The sequence below is a fragment of the Struthio camelus genome, chromosome 7 (genome assembly GCF_040807025.1).
Source record: "Struthio camelus isolate bStrCam1 chromosome 7, bStrCam1.hap1, whole genome shotgun sequence".
Lineage (NCBI taxonomy): Eukaryota > Metazoa > Chordata > Aves > Struthioniformes > Struthionidae > Struthio > Struthio camelus.
The window spans coordinates 12,753,073-12,770,000 of NC_090948.1; the positions used below are offsets into that span (position 1 = coordinate 12,753,073).

The 16,928-nt window shown below is 43.4% G+C and overlaps 1 long non-coding RNA gene across 1 annotated transcript in view; it reads left to right on the top strand.

Annotated features, from left to right (window-relative positions):
• LOC104142428 (uncharacterized) overlaps nucleotides 1–16,928 on the top strand; it is a 30,795-nt gene that overhangs the window by 12,223 nt on the left and 1,644 nt on the right. Inside the window, exon 2 of the long non-coding RNA XR_693708.2 lies at nucleotides 16,557–16,671. This is a non-coding gene — a long non-coding RNA (uncharacterized lncRNA). The remainder of the gene's footprint in view (nucleotides 1–16,556; nucleotides 16,672–16,928) is intronic.

A 16,928-nucleotide genomic window follows, 5' to 3' on the forward strand; every position in this document is an offset into this window, starting at 1 on the left:
AGCTGTGCCCTTTAGCTACTGAAAATACTTACCATGGAATAAATGCATCCGGTCCCACACGTAGTGGCAAGGCTGAGCCCCTAGTGAGTCCGGGTATCAGGGACACCACTGATCATTTTCAGACAGGACCTTTGTAGAATGCATCAGTGCTAAAACACAAATTCGTTCACATGATTAGTGTAAGAGTATATTAGTATAACTCCACAAAGTTTTGCTGAGCCACTAGGTTATAAAACAACTCCTTGCTGCTTCTTTAATTCTGACAGAAAGCTAGCAGACTGCCCTCTAAAAGCATGTAACTGAAAAAATCTGAATTCTGCAAACAGGAGACTAAGAGGCAGATTTTTGTTCTTCCCTGAAAGCTGAGATTCTCAGATGATAGCATGATTCTTTACAGAAATCACCTCCTTATGAGAGCAGGAAAAATGAAGCACCCAAACTGGGTATGAAATTGGCAATAGACAGGATGCAGATCTTCACTGAAGCAAATTAATAACTTACCCAGCTGAGCAGTGTGTAATGTTAGACCCCCACAGGGGCTGTAAGGACTACTCTCATCCCTTGAAATTCCTCCCTGGCTACCAGATATTCTTTTATCATCACACTCTAAAGTGAACACACTCTACGTTTTCCTCTACAACTGTGTTGCAGAGCGTGACTTGGGGATGACCTGAATAGGAAGGTCTCATAGATTGCCTTTTTTAAAGGTCCTTTAAGGTAGACATGACCCTCTGCTAAATTACACTTGCTTTAAAGTAGTGTGTTGCTACTGCTGTTGACAGCATCATGCCTGGTTAAATGAGTGTGAAGGGTAGACTGACCAGCATGACATTATTTTCCATTTAGCAGAGCTCGTATGTTCTCCCCTGAGCACAGGGGGCCGTAGAAGTACCTTCCCCCAGGTTGGCAATTTGTTAAAGACAATGAGTCAGCCATATCTTGACTCTAGTGGTTTGAAGCACTTGAAATGTAAATTGTGGCTGGATTTCAGTTTCTAAGGGACGTTTCATTATCTGGGAATACATCAGTGGGAATGTGCGGTAGGTGATTTGTGAGAAAGGTATTTAAAGCTCATTGATTGGGTACCCATTGCTGAACTGCAGTGATCAGAAAATCACTTTTGCACTGTCCTCTGTCTACTATACTAAGATGATTCATTCTTTCCCTGCTCTGCCTTTTCTCTCCAAAATGCTACCTGTGTTCGAGCTGGGATATGAGACTGAATACCTGCTATCCATACCAACATGGAAACTCTAGATTCACATTCTTTCCTTAAACCTGGGAAAGAATAGTAATTCATAAAACCTCTGGTTCGCCTGAAAAATGTTTTTTTGGCAACCTTAAAGATCTGAGTGCAGCAAGTGCCTCATTTTGCCTGTAGGATGTGATCTGCTGCCCCAGTGCATCAGGGTAGAGGACAGGAAGGCTATGGTGCTGCATTGCAGCCTGCAGTGCAGGCTCCCCTGATGGAGGCCTGGAGCTGAAGGAGCCTGATTTTAAGCATCTGGCCTGGTGTGATGCTGCCTGACCCAACGGGCCACGTACTGCCATGGGACCAGATCCAGCTCTGCCACTGTTGTAAAGAAGGATCTCCCTGGGATCTAGCTTGCTGCTGTGACTGAAGTGCAAATGCAGCCTGGGAAGGGTATGAAGCCTGGCTGGAGAGCATTCAGTGGAGCAGGGAGCAGGGGGCTGGCAAAAGTGTGCTAGGGCTGTGAGCTGGAGGGCATGACTTCCTGCAATCCTCCGAGCAAGGAGCAACACTGAGAAATCTACTTGGGGTGGACCCACAATGAAACCTCATATTCTGCCCTGCTGCTGGAGAGCGGAAGGGTACCACTGACCAGCCTAACCACATGCGTCTTCTGCTTCACAAACAGCGCCAGATCAAAGTGCCTGCAAGAAAGCAGTTATATTAGGGTTTTGCTTTAATCTGTATGCTTTAATAGGCGGCTACTCTGTCCTGAAGATTTTCCTTTCCTGAACTAGGATTTTTGCCTCAGCCTTGATCTTTCCATGGTTATTTTTTTCACTTCTGCCAGATGCCATCATTTCTGCATGTTGAGCAGCCAGGGGAGAATATCTGGCTGGGACAGACAGAGTTAGCAGAGTAGTGCTGGGGAGATCCCACTGAACATTGCAAGCCGTTGAATTTCCTGAAGAAAGAGAAAAGGAGCAGCTTTTGCTCTGCTTCCCATCACCAGAGGGACCCCTTGGACCAGCCATGGGCCTTCCCCAGCACAGCTCTGCTGGGGGAATGGGTGGCAAAGGGGGAAGACCCCTATGAGGGAGCTGAGGCTGCCAGGCCCACGTTCAAGCCTTGATTGCGCTTCCTGGCAGCCCTTCTCTCCCCTGGCCTGGGCTTAAAAATAGTAAAGGAAGGACGACACAAGCAAATAGAAAATAATAGGCTTGATATGAAGATGTCAACTAAGCTGGTTTCAGTTCCTCCAGCCCAGCGCTGATGTCTGTCTGTTAGGAAACTGCTGATAGTTATGTAGAGGTGTGCTGTGTCTGAGAGTGTTGCAGTGACCCAGCATAAATCACCAGCTCTTTCCAGTGGCAAGTTACAGTGGGAAAAGAGTTATGCCTAAAGAAAAGAGGATGGAGGTAAAAAAGGAGGAAGGGAATAATTCTGTCTTTCTGGTCTTCTGTGGTTTGCCTGACACTTTTTGCTACTGACAGGTATTTGAAATTATGAAGGTAGAGGAGCCTTGAAAATAAAGGCCTGTTGCTGCTAAGCTTGCTCTATGACAGTTCTGTTCATGATCTTGTGGGCACTAGGATGCCAATAGGAAGTGATACCGTGTGTTTCTAGGCAAGAGCAAGAGTTTAGTCTCTTTTCTTGGGTGACCTTGTATGCTTCTACATTTGCTAATGGCTCAGTACTGAAGGTAAGTTTACCAAAAAAAAATTGTCCCATGGATTTTTCTTGACAGAGTCACAAGGCTGATAAATTAGCAATAGGAAGAAAGTAGAGCAACCAAAAGGCATCTGTTACATCCTAAGAAACCACAGGGCTCCACTATGCTGAAAGCTGCAATTATTAATGTAATAGACTACCCGGCTGATTTGAAACCTTAGTGAAGTCGACTGTAACATTTTTTTCACCATTAACAGGACTAAACTTTGGGTTAGGTCCTTATAGAAAACAATTTTCTTTTAAGCAAGTGCAGATCTTGGGTTTGAAGAACACAAACTCCCTGGGCTCGGCTCACTTGAACAGAACAGCCCATTGGAGGGGAGTTTGCTGAGAGTCTGCGTTTGCTATGCAGCTCTATGGCTGTGTGCTTGAGTTGGTCAAAGAGCTCCCCAGCTACCCATATGAATTTTGCGACTGAAAATGCTACAGAAAGTTCTTGTCTTTGTGCTGTCCTTCAGAACCTGGCAGCTGGAGTGGGAGGACTTTTTAAGGCATTGATTAAAATTTTGTCAAGAAATTGGACATGTTTTTGTATTCTTTACTCCTTTCTTTTTGCAAACATTTTACTTTCTGTCATAGTTACCAGACATAGTGCTGTGGGTGCATCTAAGAGACACCAAATATGAGCTGACAACCCTGCAGCAAGAAGCGTTATACCCAGCTGAAATGAAAGGTTAGGGCTCTGCCCCAGCTGCCTCATAGTTGTCTGTATTGCTCTCTGATACGCTAATCTTTCCTGCAAAGCCAACCATATACCTTGGGTACAGCTGCATGACTAATCCCAAAGTTATCGTTTATTTGGTGAGTTTCATCTCTCGGTGTGCTATTTGTTGGCCCATAACTATGCATTTTGAAGGGAGCAGATTGAAACAAAGTACCTTCAGTCAGCCTCTCCTAAAGAGGGGGTATGGCTCCCTCCTCTGCCTCCTTCTCCCCAGCAGAGTGCAAGAAGCACATGGGTGTGTGTGTGAAGAGATGGAAGCACAAGTCTCAAGAAGGTGAAGGGTATCTGAATGCAGTTGAATGGTAGACTTTACTTGGGAGGAAACATAGGGTAAAATAGTATGAGAAAGGCTGCTTTGCCCTGATGGGGACCTGCCTGCCTGAGGGCAGTGGAGTCCTAGAGTCCTCTTCGAGGTCACGGCAGGAGCCAATACGCCAGCTCTCACTGTGGGATGGTCCATGCCTAAAGAACATCTAGGCTTCCCTGTCTGATACGAGATAGTCCGTGGCACTGTGCTGTATGAGCTACAAGCACTGCAAGCATTTCAAATCCTGGTGAAACGTCCAGGCCATGATCTTTCAGGGTGCAGATCTTTAGGACTTAGATATCTCCAAGAAGTCCTATAATTGGAAAAAGGGAGGCACAGGCTCTATATTCACCACTACTGGTACAAACATACCAGAAATTTGGTCGATTTCCCCCTGCACTTACTCTTCCTGGGCCTGGGCAGTTCTTGGTTGCTGGTCACTTGTGAGTCTTGGCATGCTGGGAGGGTGTAGTTTAGGCCAGAGGTCTCTCTCTTTTTACAGGCTGATCTATCATGACGGGCACAACACTGCCAATTATTCTTTTTTGGGTGCTAGTAGGAATGATAGCTGGGAAGAAGGTCATATCTGGAGCCACATCTAGTTCCAGCAAGTCACATGGCAGTAAGAACCTTCCATCTTGAAAATAATGCTTTAATTCTTATGTACTGCATAATTCCAGTGGAATGAACATTTTCAGTCCAGCTTTCTCCTGGTTTTTCACTTAATGTCTTTTTTGTTAGTTTAAGTAAGCCTGCTTGAAGTGAACGGTGTCTGGGGCAGTGTCTGGGGCTGGTTCTTCTCTCTGCCCTGCACTCCAAGACATGATTTGATTTGTTGGCATAACTTTCCCTCAGAATTTTACCTCAGAGAAAATTCAACTCATTGCAGGGCTGGTTGGTATGACACTTTGTAGGTCACCATACCAGCAGCTATTGATGCAAGAATATCCTACACTTTGCCTTGTGTTTGGTTTAAGATTTTGTGATGAGAACTCTAAGTGTTTGGCATGAATGTGTATGATTTGGGCTTCACAAACTAGCAGAAAGCTATATTCATCTGGTGGTGACAAAGGATAACTCCTGTGGGGCATCCCAGGGGTCGTCATGCCTTTTAAGTGAAAAGTTAAAAATACAGCTATGTTTTATTCAGATATTGCTTACTTTGGCAATAATATTTATCACTTGCATTTTAGTATAGTGATGAAAAGTTGCTAGGTGACAATTTCATTTGAAAAGTCAGAGGAAACGCTTCCAAAGAAACTGATTGCCACAAAATGAAGAGAAAACTGGGCTGGCTTTTTCATCCAGGATATAAAGACGTCAAAGCTGGGCTTTTCCAGATAAGACTGAAGGCGTGTTCCTGCTCTGCTCACTAACAGCTGGAGGTGGGTCACAGGGTAGCTGGGCAGTTGTCTCCAGAGAATATCTTCCCCTTGGTCCTGTTCCTCCAGGCCAAGAATTTCTGGCCAGTATGTGACTGGTACTAAAGCTTCAGGTTGTGTCTCCTGCCTATGGGACGACTGTGATTCCTGAAGATGAGGAATCTTCAGGATGAGGAAGATGATCACCACCAGATGAGCCATATCTGGGAACAGCAATTTAAAGCGTGTGAATATTGTTCCTTGGTCCTAGTCCTGCCTCAGCTTCCTGCAATGCTAACTGGCACGCTCATACTGTGGAAGGCTTGTATGGGAGAAGCAAGGTAAGTGTGAGAAATGGATGCACCCTACTTGGGAGGAGCAGGTGAGATTACAGTTACCACCCTTACAGACCAACAATCACCTCACTGTTGTCAGGTGCTTTGGGGGCCTTGCAGCAGAAGCAATTTTTAGGAGAGATTGCATGAGAAGAGCACCGTTGCTGTCTGCATGACAGCAAGGATCTCCTTCCGTGCCTGAGAAGAGTCTGGAGAGAAAATTCTGGCAGGAATGTATTACCAAAGAGCACAGCGGCTGACACCAGTGCTCTGAGGGACAGAAGAGCCAGTTATGAAGAGCAGAAGAAGTGAAGGTGAGGAGGCTGTGTTCAGTGCAGCAGGGAGGACAGAGCTGAAAGGTACCTGATTGTCCTGATGGTTCTTTGCGGCTGAATTTGTATATGAGTTTCGGGGAGCCTTTTAGGAGCTGTGAGGAATTTACACCCGTGTTAAGCAAATAATCCCAGGGTGGATGGAGACAGTATGATTCGCCTTGACCGAGGCAGTAAAGGGCGCATCTTTGGAAACTTTCAGTCAGCCTCCTTAGCATTGCTGCAGTGACAGAAAAGGAAGCTAGTTCAAAGGAGGACCAGAATCTGGATGTCTGGTTCCAGGAGTGTTTTCAAGGCAACGTGAATGTTTCTTTTTTGCATTCTAGTTCAAGCTGCTGTCTAATCCTGTCTAGCATCTGGTGCTTCAGAGGAAGGCAAGAAAGAATGAAACTAAACCTCCCTGAAGACCCAGAACATTCAAGTAAAATGTGGTTTTGCTTGTCTTAAACAAGATTAGCAGTCATTAAAAAAACAACTCACAGAAGAACAGTGCTGGCTTATGGTCATTTTCATGATGTTATCAATATGGCCTTAGGCATGAAGTCTTCATTTTCAGTGCCTTCTATTAAACACGAGCTCAATAGGGTTATCATGGGGTCACTGACATTATGTGAATCCGTTAGTTTCCCCAGCTGATGCTACCTATTTTTGACTTTGCCCTTTGGCTTGCCTTTGGCACTTGAACTGTTTTCACTGCTAGCAATATGAATCAGTGCTGAGGGCTGACAGTCTTAGAGCCACTGAGACAAGCTGGAGATATGCTGAATAAACAAGCAAAGCTACTAATGAGGCTGGGTAATGGTGGGGGCTTGCAGGGAACTTTCTTGCAGTGTGGTCATGAGTGTCACAGTCATTTGAGAAGAAGAGGGAAAACATAATGTTACAGCCAAGATGAAATTTGGCTAGAATATTTTAAAGTAAGTGAGTACTAGCTACACTGGTGTTTGAATTTTCTTGCAATATGGTTAGGTATGTTCATTATTTATGGTAGCATTGCTGGAGCTGCTGTGATATAAGTACATGGGCCAAATGAATTTTGCAGGGAGAAGTAATAGCTTTTAGATGATCTAAGAAAAGCTATTATCTCTCTCTAAAAAAACTTTTTTCCTGTTATTTATAACATCCAAGCAAAATAAATTGTTACCATATAATGTGCACATCTGGGAAGTGACCGTGCAGATTGCAAGCAGATCATCTGCTTCTTTGGCTGGAGGAATTACTCACCAGAGCATTAGCAAGCAGGAGACTAATCTCCAGGAAAGCAACTGAATTCCCTATGCTAAACCATCAATTATCAGCTGGTGACTCGTGACAACCTGCTAACGGCAAAACCCATCAAGACCCAGAGTTACAGGAAACTGTTGCATCTAGGCTTCAGGTTTACAGGGAGGGCAAAAAGAAAGATGTAGAGCCCACAGACAGCATTATGAACAAACCATAGTGATCCTGAGCAACCCTTGCCGCTAGATCGCGCTGCTCATTTTTTTAGCTGTGATAGTAAATAGCACACTTTATATAGGGCAAACATGACTGACTCTCTTGACTTGCTATCGCAAACTGAGCGCGTTGTTCCATATCTGGCTGTCCAGCTTATCTCTGCTTGTCCTCAGTCCCTCTCACTTTTGTGCTATGATGCTACAGGTCATGGCCAGAGGAGGAGGATGAGCGAGTGGAAAGGTTGTTCTTTTCCTGTCTGTGGTGTACCTGTCCTCTGCAGAAATTTTTATCCTCTTGGACTCTTATCTAGCATCTTCCATGAAGATGCTTCTGTTTCCGTTATGGTGAATTTCAGTTCAAACTTGATGAAATTTTCAGAGATGTAGAAACTTTAAGATAAAGAATTTCTCTATTGGCTAAAAAGAGTCATCAGATAGTGACAGGATGGTTGTGCTTGGGGTCCTTTGCTCAGCAGCACCAGTGGTTATGGTTCGGTTTGAGTGTCAATGTCCTTTCTTGCATGATGGCAGCTGAGCAACTCTGCAGCTGCTCCCACTTGCGTTTGTTCCTCCTTCATCTTGGTGACTTCATCTCAGTGACTGAGCTACAGAAATGTCACCACACAGAGCTCGGTCCTAATAGCTCAGTGACAGCCTTTGTTGGTTGAAGGGACACTCACAGAATCACAGAATGGTTGAGGTTGGAAGGGACCTCTGGAGATCATCTAGTCCAACCTCCCTGCTCCAGCAGGGTCACCTAGAGCATATTTCCCAGGATCACATCGAGACGGGTTTTGAATATCTCCAGCGAAGGAGACTCCACCACCTCTCTGGGCAACCTTTCCAGGGCTCTGTCACCCTCACAGTGAAGAAGTTTTTTCTCAGGTTTAGATGGAACTTCCTGTGGTTCAGTTTCTGCCCATTGCCTCTTGTCCTGTTGCTGGGCACCACGGAGAAGAGACTGGCCTCATCCTCTTGACACTCCCCCTTCAGATACTTGTACACGTTGATGAGATCGCCTCTCAATCTTCTCTTCTCCAGGCTGAAATCAAAATCTCAGAACTGAAAGAGAGGGGAAGAAAATGTGGTTTGTTAGAGATAACTGGAACGGTGCGTCAGATCTAAGACTATGGGATCTAGCAGACTGCAGGATCAGTTCATTAGTTCTCTGTAGGAACTTCTCATCGCATTTTGATATTTTTGAATATCCTTTCCCACTCCCCCACCTTTGTAAGGGTCATTTTGCGGATTTGTAGGCCCTCCCTCCCACAAAGTTGTGCAGTTGCCCCTTCTCTGAATCTTTTACTTTTGTTTGGCCAAATTTGGCCCAGTAAAAGAGCAGTGTTTTTCATATGCTTTTAAGAAAGGATTGTTGACATTCGGAAATGTCTCTTGGGGAAAGTCCTATAGAGTTTAACAAGAATCAAACCAAGTGTGTGTTATGGAAATGATTTGAGAAATAAGTCTCCTTTCCACCTATCCTCTCCCCAGTTCTTTGGAAGTTTGGGGAAGGAGATCGTTTCTGCTGGGTTAATACCAGCAGGCAATAAATTGTTTGGTGACTAGTGAGGTAAACTGACTGAAAAATCCCCCTGGCTGGCCAAGGGGCCAAGGTGTTTCCAGGGCACCTGGCCCTGAGCCAGCGCTCTTCCCGGCAAGGGCAGAGCTTGAAGTGGGAGCAGATGAGTGCGGTCTCCGCATATTGCAAGGGGACAGACGATGTGGTGTGTGGGACAGGGTCCATGGTCCCTCGCAGTCCTGGTCTCAGAGGGCCTGGCTGGATTTTGTCTGGCTGCCTCGGGAGTCATGGCCCTCGGGGAACACCTTCTTGCGTGGCCTAGCCAAATGAGACAGAGCTAGAGATCACTTTAAAATCCTCAGTCAGCTTATGCAGAACTCAATTAATTATGCCTCAAATTCAAAATCATTAGTCAGCAACGACAGTTTTGTTGAATTGTGGGGTTTAAGTCATTACTGTGAGCCGTTACTTTGAGGTGTTAATATCTGCCTGGCTATCAAAATGGGTCAAGTCAGGAGGTGGTGGTGCAGTAGCTGCACCAAGGGCGGCCGTGAGCTGGGAGCACGACCCTTTCGTTTAGTCTCCAGAGTAGAACTGAAAGGAAAACGTGCTCTTGTGTTAAAAATGCAGCTCATTCCAAAAGCTTTTCAATTTCTCTCGAGGGGTCAATTAAAGCTTCACGGTCTTTCCTGCCACAGTGGCAAAAAAAGATCTTCATCTCCTCTTCCTTTGATTAAATATGTTGTTCAAAACAGGCAATGCAGCACAAGCAAGGGAATCTAATATGTTTTCCCCCCTGGCCGAGGTCCTTGCAAATGAATCAATTAATTTGAACAAGCGCATCCTTGTACTTGAAAGGGTGCAAAGCCGGCACACAGCTAAGATCCTGCTTGAGTCTCAATGTGATGAGGCATGTGTAGTGTCAGAGATGGGAACACACCTGCACACAGGTATCTCTTATATAGGTGCTTGGTGTAGCCTTGCAGAAACTGTATGAACCCGGCAGATCCTTCCCCCAGTTTAAGAGAGTTCCTTGGCCTCTTAGTTCTGTGAAAAAGATGCTTATACCAGGCATTTAAATTTTTATGAAGTGCTTGCTTTATTATCTTAATAAATCCTTGTTTGGTTTGCAGAATGCATTCCCATTGATGTTAAGAGTTTATATGAAAATTAAAATGGCACTGTATCTTCTTAATTAGACAAATGTACAAATGTAGATAAAATGAAACAAATGTTAGCTGGCAGTGGGATTTAGTTTTGCTGGGAGGGCTTTTTTTTTCTCTCTCAAGATGTTTGCAGAGGTTAATTCTGGTGCTGCAAGCATTCAAAGGGACAGCAGAACTGTCCTTATCAGTAGGGAAAACATGGGCACAGACCACTCTTTTGCATTGTGCATCTCGTCTTTGCTGAATTATTTATCTCAAAAAATAAGTTGCATTATTATCACTATATAAAAATTAAGCAGGTTTTATTTTTCATAGGTGAACAGCCAAAGCTGAGCCCATAATGTTTTTGCTCTGGCGTATCTTTTAAGGTACACTAACTTACAGGCTTAACTGGTGAAAGATGATGGGAGAATATTGATTAATGAATTTTTTATTCAGACTGTCTTTTGGCTTTCAGAAGCAAGACACTTCTTGGGTCATTATTATTTCTTACCTCTCCTAAAGACTGTCGCTGCAAATCAAGGGGACCCATCTGGTGTGCTCTACAAGATAGCTATTTGGTTTTTTTGAAAAGGCCAAGAAACAAATTGTAGCTGAATTGTGGGAATAGTTTTGTTCTGCCTCACAGTTGGCTGCAGAGCGGACCTCAGGCTGCGTTTGCTCTCTTAGCTACACGTGGCAAAAGAATTACTAGTTCACACCATGAAATGCAGCAGGAGGGATTATGTTTTTTTAAAACAACCTCTTGCAGCTGGTGGCTCTGATGTCAAGGCTTTTGGTCCTGGCAGATCCAGGTAATAGCCTGGGATAACTGCTGCTCTGCAGGAGGGGTAGTGCAGTAGAGACAGCCCTGGCTGTAAGCTTCATCCAGAACTCCTCTAATCATACTTGTCTTCCTTCTTGTGTTGAGGTGGAGGGAAGACACGTGAAGCATCAAGTGGAGCTCTCCTCCAAAGTGTTTCAGGAGGTATCCTATTTTTTCCATGATTGTAGCATTGATGTCTGCAGCAGCTACCTCCTTTCTTTTCTTAAACAGGCTAGTGCACATGAGAAAGTACCTGCTTTGAATTTGCAAGGAAAATGTCGGTTTCATAAACCTGCCCTACAGCATGACAGGTGAGACCTTGCAAAGCTGTCACTGCAGTGGCTGGAATAAGGAGTGGAAAGCAGAGGAGGAAAAATCCAATAGACGGTCTAAATGTTTCTTCCCAAGGGAGCCTGGTCACTCTCTGTGTACCGTACAATGTAAAACACTATTGGAAATGAGCTATGTTTAAAAGGTTTTTCATCTTGAATTCTCACACTTCTTTATAAGCTAGGTATATATTAGGAAAATGGTGCCGCTTTTAAAGGGAACATGACAAACTTGAGAAGACTTTAACGCTTACCAAACAGAAGGAAGACCATCAAAGCGAAATCGTGGGTTGGGGCTGTTCTGTCAAAGAGAAATCACGGTTGGTCACATCAAAGCAGTGCCGCTATAGGAAGGGTGGGAGATCTCCAAAATTTGCAGTGCCATGAGGTGTATTGGTAAATCACCAGCCTCTTGAGAGCAAGGACCAATTCCACGACTGCTTCTAACCTGCCGGCAGCTCTAATTAATCTGCTGGGGTCTTGGTGCGCCTTATTTTGCTGAGGAGTTCAATCACTGCAGAGCAGTGAGCAGGGACTGGTTACTGATGTGCGTCAGCACAGTATTGGTACAGGACATGCCACCAGGCTTGGGTGTGCATTTGGGTGACTGCATAAATATACGAATGGGGGTTTTGCAGGAGGACTGCCCAGCTTAAATTCTGAAGTGTCAGGCAGTAACTGCTTGGGATGCGGGTTGGGGCTGGGTAGGAACTGAACGTGTTTGCTGCCTGGGTCAACTGACCTTCATTAACCCTGGGGTAGACAGGCTGGGATCAGCAGCTTTCCTAGTCAGAACAGCTTTTATGGGGAGAATTTCTTTCCAAGGCACACAGCATCATCATCATCAGTTATGTTGCAAGCGTATCTTCCAAAAGCAGAAATCAATTCTGAATATTTTATGGCTTTAATTATACCACCCTGCATGTGCTGTAGGGAAGGGGGTTATTCAGCTGCCAGATGCTAATTTCCTTCCAGGATGTTGGGTTTTTTTTTTTTTTGTGCTTTTCTTGCTTTGGATGGCAAAATATTGCATGCAGGAAAGTTCATGGCAGCGTTTAACTAGCAGTTAGGTTCAAAGCAAAAGCTTGGCCAAACGTTTCCCAGTCCTTTCCAATAAGACTCAATAGTGGAGAACAGGCTCAATGACTAGGTTATCAGCAGTGTATGGATTTCAAAGGGCAGGGAGAAAATATTTACCAGAAGATTGTTCATATTTGCTGGCAAATCGGTAAATAGGTGTTTCTGCAGTTAGATCAAAAAGTTCTTGGAGTCAGTGGGTTTTGGTCTATTGCCCAGGATATGTGGATGGAGTTCAAGAGCAGATAGTGCAGGCCAAGAGTGTTGTCTGACTCTCCTATGTGTGATTCAAAGAAAGGAATCAAACTCTGATGCGATGTGCCAACAGACTCACTCTTATGGACCGTAGTCAAAGCCTGGATATTGGAGGTAAATGTGGGTTTTAGTTTCCAGTAGTGGTACCATAAAACTGTTATTACAGCTCTCATAGAAAGGGTTTAGGCTATCTCTTCGTATTTTCAGTGCTCACCTGCACTCTCTGCAGGCATAATATTTGAAAAGTCAGGAGTAAGGAAACAGCCAAGATGCTAGGAGTACAAATCCTTGAGGAATGGTTAGGCTTTTTCCATCTAAGCCATCTATTTCCCTCTCCTCTGGTGTCTTTTACAAGTATTGATCTTTCCAAGTAATTTATTTTGATAGTCTGCACAATGATGATATAACAGATGCTGTCTGCTCCAGCGAGTAATGAGTTCAGATATTTTACTTCATACATGGATACAAAAGACCACTGCCCTGAGGTTGTAAGGCCTTGGCCTATCCTCCCATCAAATTTCATAAACGAAATGGGATTGAGCTGACTTCTTCCTGGCGTCTTCCAGGGGAGTGGGGCTGGTGAATGAAAGAATGATATCATCTCTGCTGAGACCAAATTCCAGGTCCTAGACGGCCTGGGAGAGGCTATGCAAGCGCTCATGTTTGTTCTGAGATTTCAAGTTGTTAGAATATATCCGTACATCTTAGAGCAATCAAGGCATCAGCCAAATAATAGCGCATTCTCTTCCTAATGTGTGAGTGTTTGAACTGCTCTGATCCCTAAAGTGGCTTCAGTTTCTGTAATAGGCTATTTAAAGGATCTATGTCCTACCTGGGCAGAGGCTGCATTTGAGAAATGGTCTGATTCAATCACATGTTGCAGCCAGCTGAATTCAAAGGAACTGTGTATGTCTGGAAAATAGCTCCCCTCGCTTGCATCACTTATCAATGATGGAAAGCACATAGATTTCACTTATCTTCCTTAGGACTGGATTTATAGTCTGATGAAGTCAATGGCAGTCTCTTCATTGACTTAAGTAGGTGTTGGGTTAGTTTTTCTGTTCTCATCTAGTACAGTGAATGTATATTGCTTTCTCAAGGCAAGGAAAAATAATTCACGTTACACCAAATTTTACTCTCTTACACAGTCTGCATCCATTTTATGGCTCTATTTCCCATAATGGTGCCATCTTAGGAAGGCTATTTTGATATGGTGCAGAGGAAATAGTTCCCTTTTTTTCCAGATAACTTCCAAATATGATTCTCAATTGTGTTTTATGCTCCTCTTTTGGTGCAGCTGATGACCTAATGCCCATGTCTTTAGCAGATCTGCCTTTTTAAGACCTCTCTGGATTCCTTTGTGAGTATTCAATATGGGTCAAGGAAATGACACTTTTCTTACATCCCCTCACGTAGCAGGAATTCCTCTGAAGTGTGGGGTTCCTCTCGCTTTCCGTTAAACTCTGTGCGCCATATGAACATTCAGACATTTTGAGTGTAAATCAGGAATTGCTCATTCACTTCTTAAAACCCTCAGCTTCCCTCTTTTTCCGCATGTTTTTTTTGGGGAGTACTTGACACTTCTGTGCAAATTTGCTGTGCATTTGAAAGATGAGTTGAAAAGATTTTAATTAACAAATCTTTAACTACACCCAGTCTAAGGTTCACATTGTAGTTACAGTGTTTGTAGCGGTGAGCTTACAAAGAGTTTTAGCATAAATCTGGAATTATACAGAGGAGTCCAAGCCAGTCCCTTCCGCCCTTCTTTCATCTTACCTCCCTTGGGCCTGCTACTTTACTCGGTGTCTGTGTGTAAGCCCTGGCTATTATTTCTTACAGATAAGGAACCCAGGAAAAAGGCTGGTCTGGTAGCTTTCCTCATTCCCAGAATCATGTAATTTCTCCTGTGTGCAAAACAGAAGATTCTCTTTCCCTGTAACCCTTCCCTTCTGTTCACCAGTCTCCTGTTGTGGAACAGCAAGGGGAAAGGAACAGCTGCATTTGCATTGCTACAGCTTGTCTTTTCTTATCTTGAAGATTTTCCCACCCCAGCAGAAAAGATGAGCTCCATCTATGTTTATATTTAAACTCACCCCATTGTCTGTGTTTCCTTATGTGATTTCATTGTGTCCTTTATACTTGCGTTGGAGAAATTTAGAAAAGTGTGGATAGATATGTGTGATGAGAAAGTGTGTTCCCATAGGTACAGAGCAGGTAGGAAAAAAATAATGACTGCAAGATACGTGAATGTTATTGCTATGGGGGTCAGAGTTAAGGTTAATTAAATGTCTTCACTGTGCATTGTCTTCCCCTTAAGGTGTTTGAGATTCTTCTAAGTGAACCATTAACTCTGACTAGCCAGGGTTTTTAATGAATGTTTTTATTGATTGTGCTTGCAACAGGTTTTCTCTTAACTTAGCTACATGCCCTCTACATGTATTTTGCCTTGAAATTATGTTTAAAATATTCCCAGTTCAGCATTACTAACTGGTGAATTTTTAATCAGACATGGCATTTAAATATTCCTACTTTTTAAGACAAAGGCATCAAAGTGCATATAATCCATTGTTTTCAGTCTTTCTACAAACACGATAAGAACAGAATAGTCTGAAAATTGCATACAGCTGACAAATGTGACTCTCACTAAACTAGGCAATTAAGCCATCTCAGTATGAATTGCTTGGTTATATACAAAAGTATATGTTTTAGAATTTCATACGTTACGTAGTTTTTAAGAGTAAAAAAGAACATTTTGCATCTAGATAAGATCTGAAAATTGTTAGGTCTCTCGTTTGTAACCTGCACGCTAGTGAGAAAGATTTAAACAGAAATTAAGTATGAGCGTTCATGATTCATTCTTTCTATATGTATGAGCGTTTCCTTTCAACATGCCTGCTTCTCAGTTTGCATGCAAACTAATGTTTCACTGCCATGGAAATGAGAAATTGTAAGAGTTAATGGAATGATGAATCTCATTGCTTGAAGACTTTCAATCAAGGCTGGCTGTCTTAGAGAGTTATTGTTCTCAGTGCAGGAGGGACTAGAGGAGGTAGTGACTTGTGCCTTTGTTTAAGGCCCTTTTCTGGCCTTAAAATGATGTCTTTCTGATGCAAATGGCTTTTCTGTGCTTAGTGTAGCCAGTTCTTCCAGCAGTCTCAGTTTCTGCTGGAGGTGCTGAATGTGTCTATGGGAATGATTTGGGACCTGTCGTTGGTTAGGATACAGATCGCTTGGAGCAGTGCTATGGAGCACCACAATATTTTGGTTTCTCGCTTACTGCAAATCCTCAAATACTTGTAGGCTGTGTTTAGATTATGGTGCAGGTGATCTCTGTAGTGCTCTCCAAACTCCCGGTCTCTGATTCTCCAAACCGGGGAGCCGACTGGAGTGGGGCCCAGCCACTGGTGATAAAAAGTGGCTGCTGGCCAACTGTAGACACCAGAAACGGAGGGAGAAAGCTTTATGATCTGGACTGTAATGGCCTTTCTTCTATCTACACTGCGAATTATTTCTAACTGTTCACATTTCACTACTGCTCGTAAGGACAAAGATTTAAGGTTCCTACAGGTCATGACTTATTTCACCTTTGCCATGTGATATTAAAATTGCAACTCTAACATTCATAATCCAGTAGCAGCTGGGAAATGCCCAGCAATTTGAATTTATAGCTCAACAGCATCTTGGGAGTCAGTCTCAGTATTTGGAATAATGACCCACACTTCATAGGTAATATATGTGAAGCAGTGGATTGTCCAGCTAATATTAATAAACTGCTGGAGATGAAGCAGGCAAACTTTAAAGGTTCAGGAGTCCCACGAGCTTTAAAAGTTAGGCTGGACTTCAATGCTGTCCTTAATAATTTTTCCTGCATCGGTTCACAAATGCCTAACTTACGAAAGACTTACACTTAGTAGAGCTCTTATGTGCGCTGCCACAGCTTGTTACTCATCTAACAAAACCTCTCACATCTCTTTTTTATTTTTACAGAAGGAAACATTCAGTTCCAGGCCTGCTCAAACAATCGATCAGCTCAGTGTTATAAAATACAACAGCACAGATCTGAAAGCATTAGTTAAAGACATAAAGAATTGCATCCAAAATTGTAAGCATCAATTTTTGTGAATTATTTTTTATTTAAGTATGTTCAGGAAATTTACATATAGATTAAACCCTAAATATACCAAATGTCAGTCTGTTTACATCCTGATGCCTTCGCATCACTGCTGTATGTAGATTGGGTTCAAAGCTGGAGCATTCTCATCATTACCTCTAACTAAACCATTACAGTGGTTTAGTGAGGGTTAAAAGAGAAGCTTATGGGCCGAAGGAAGGCAGGTGAGGTGTTTGCTTTGTTTGGAC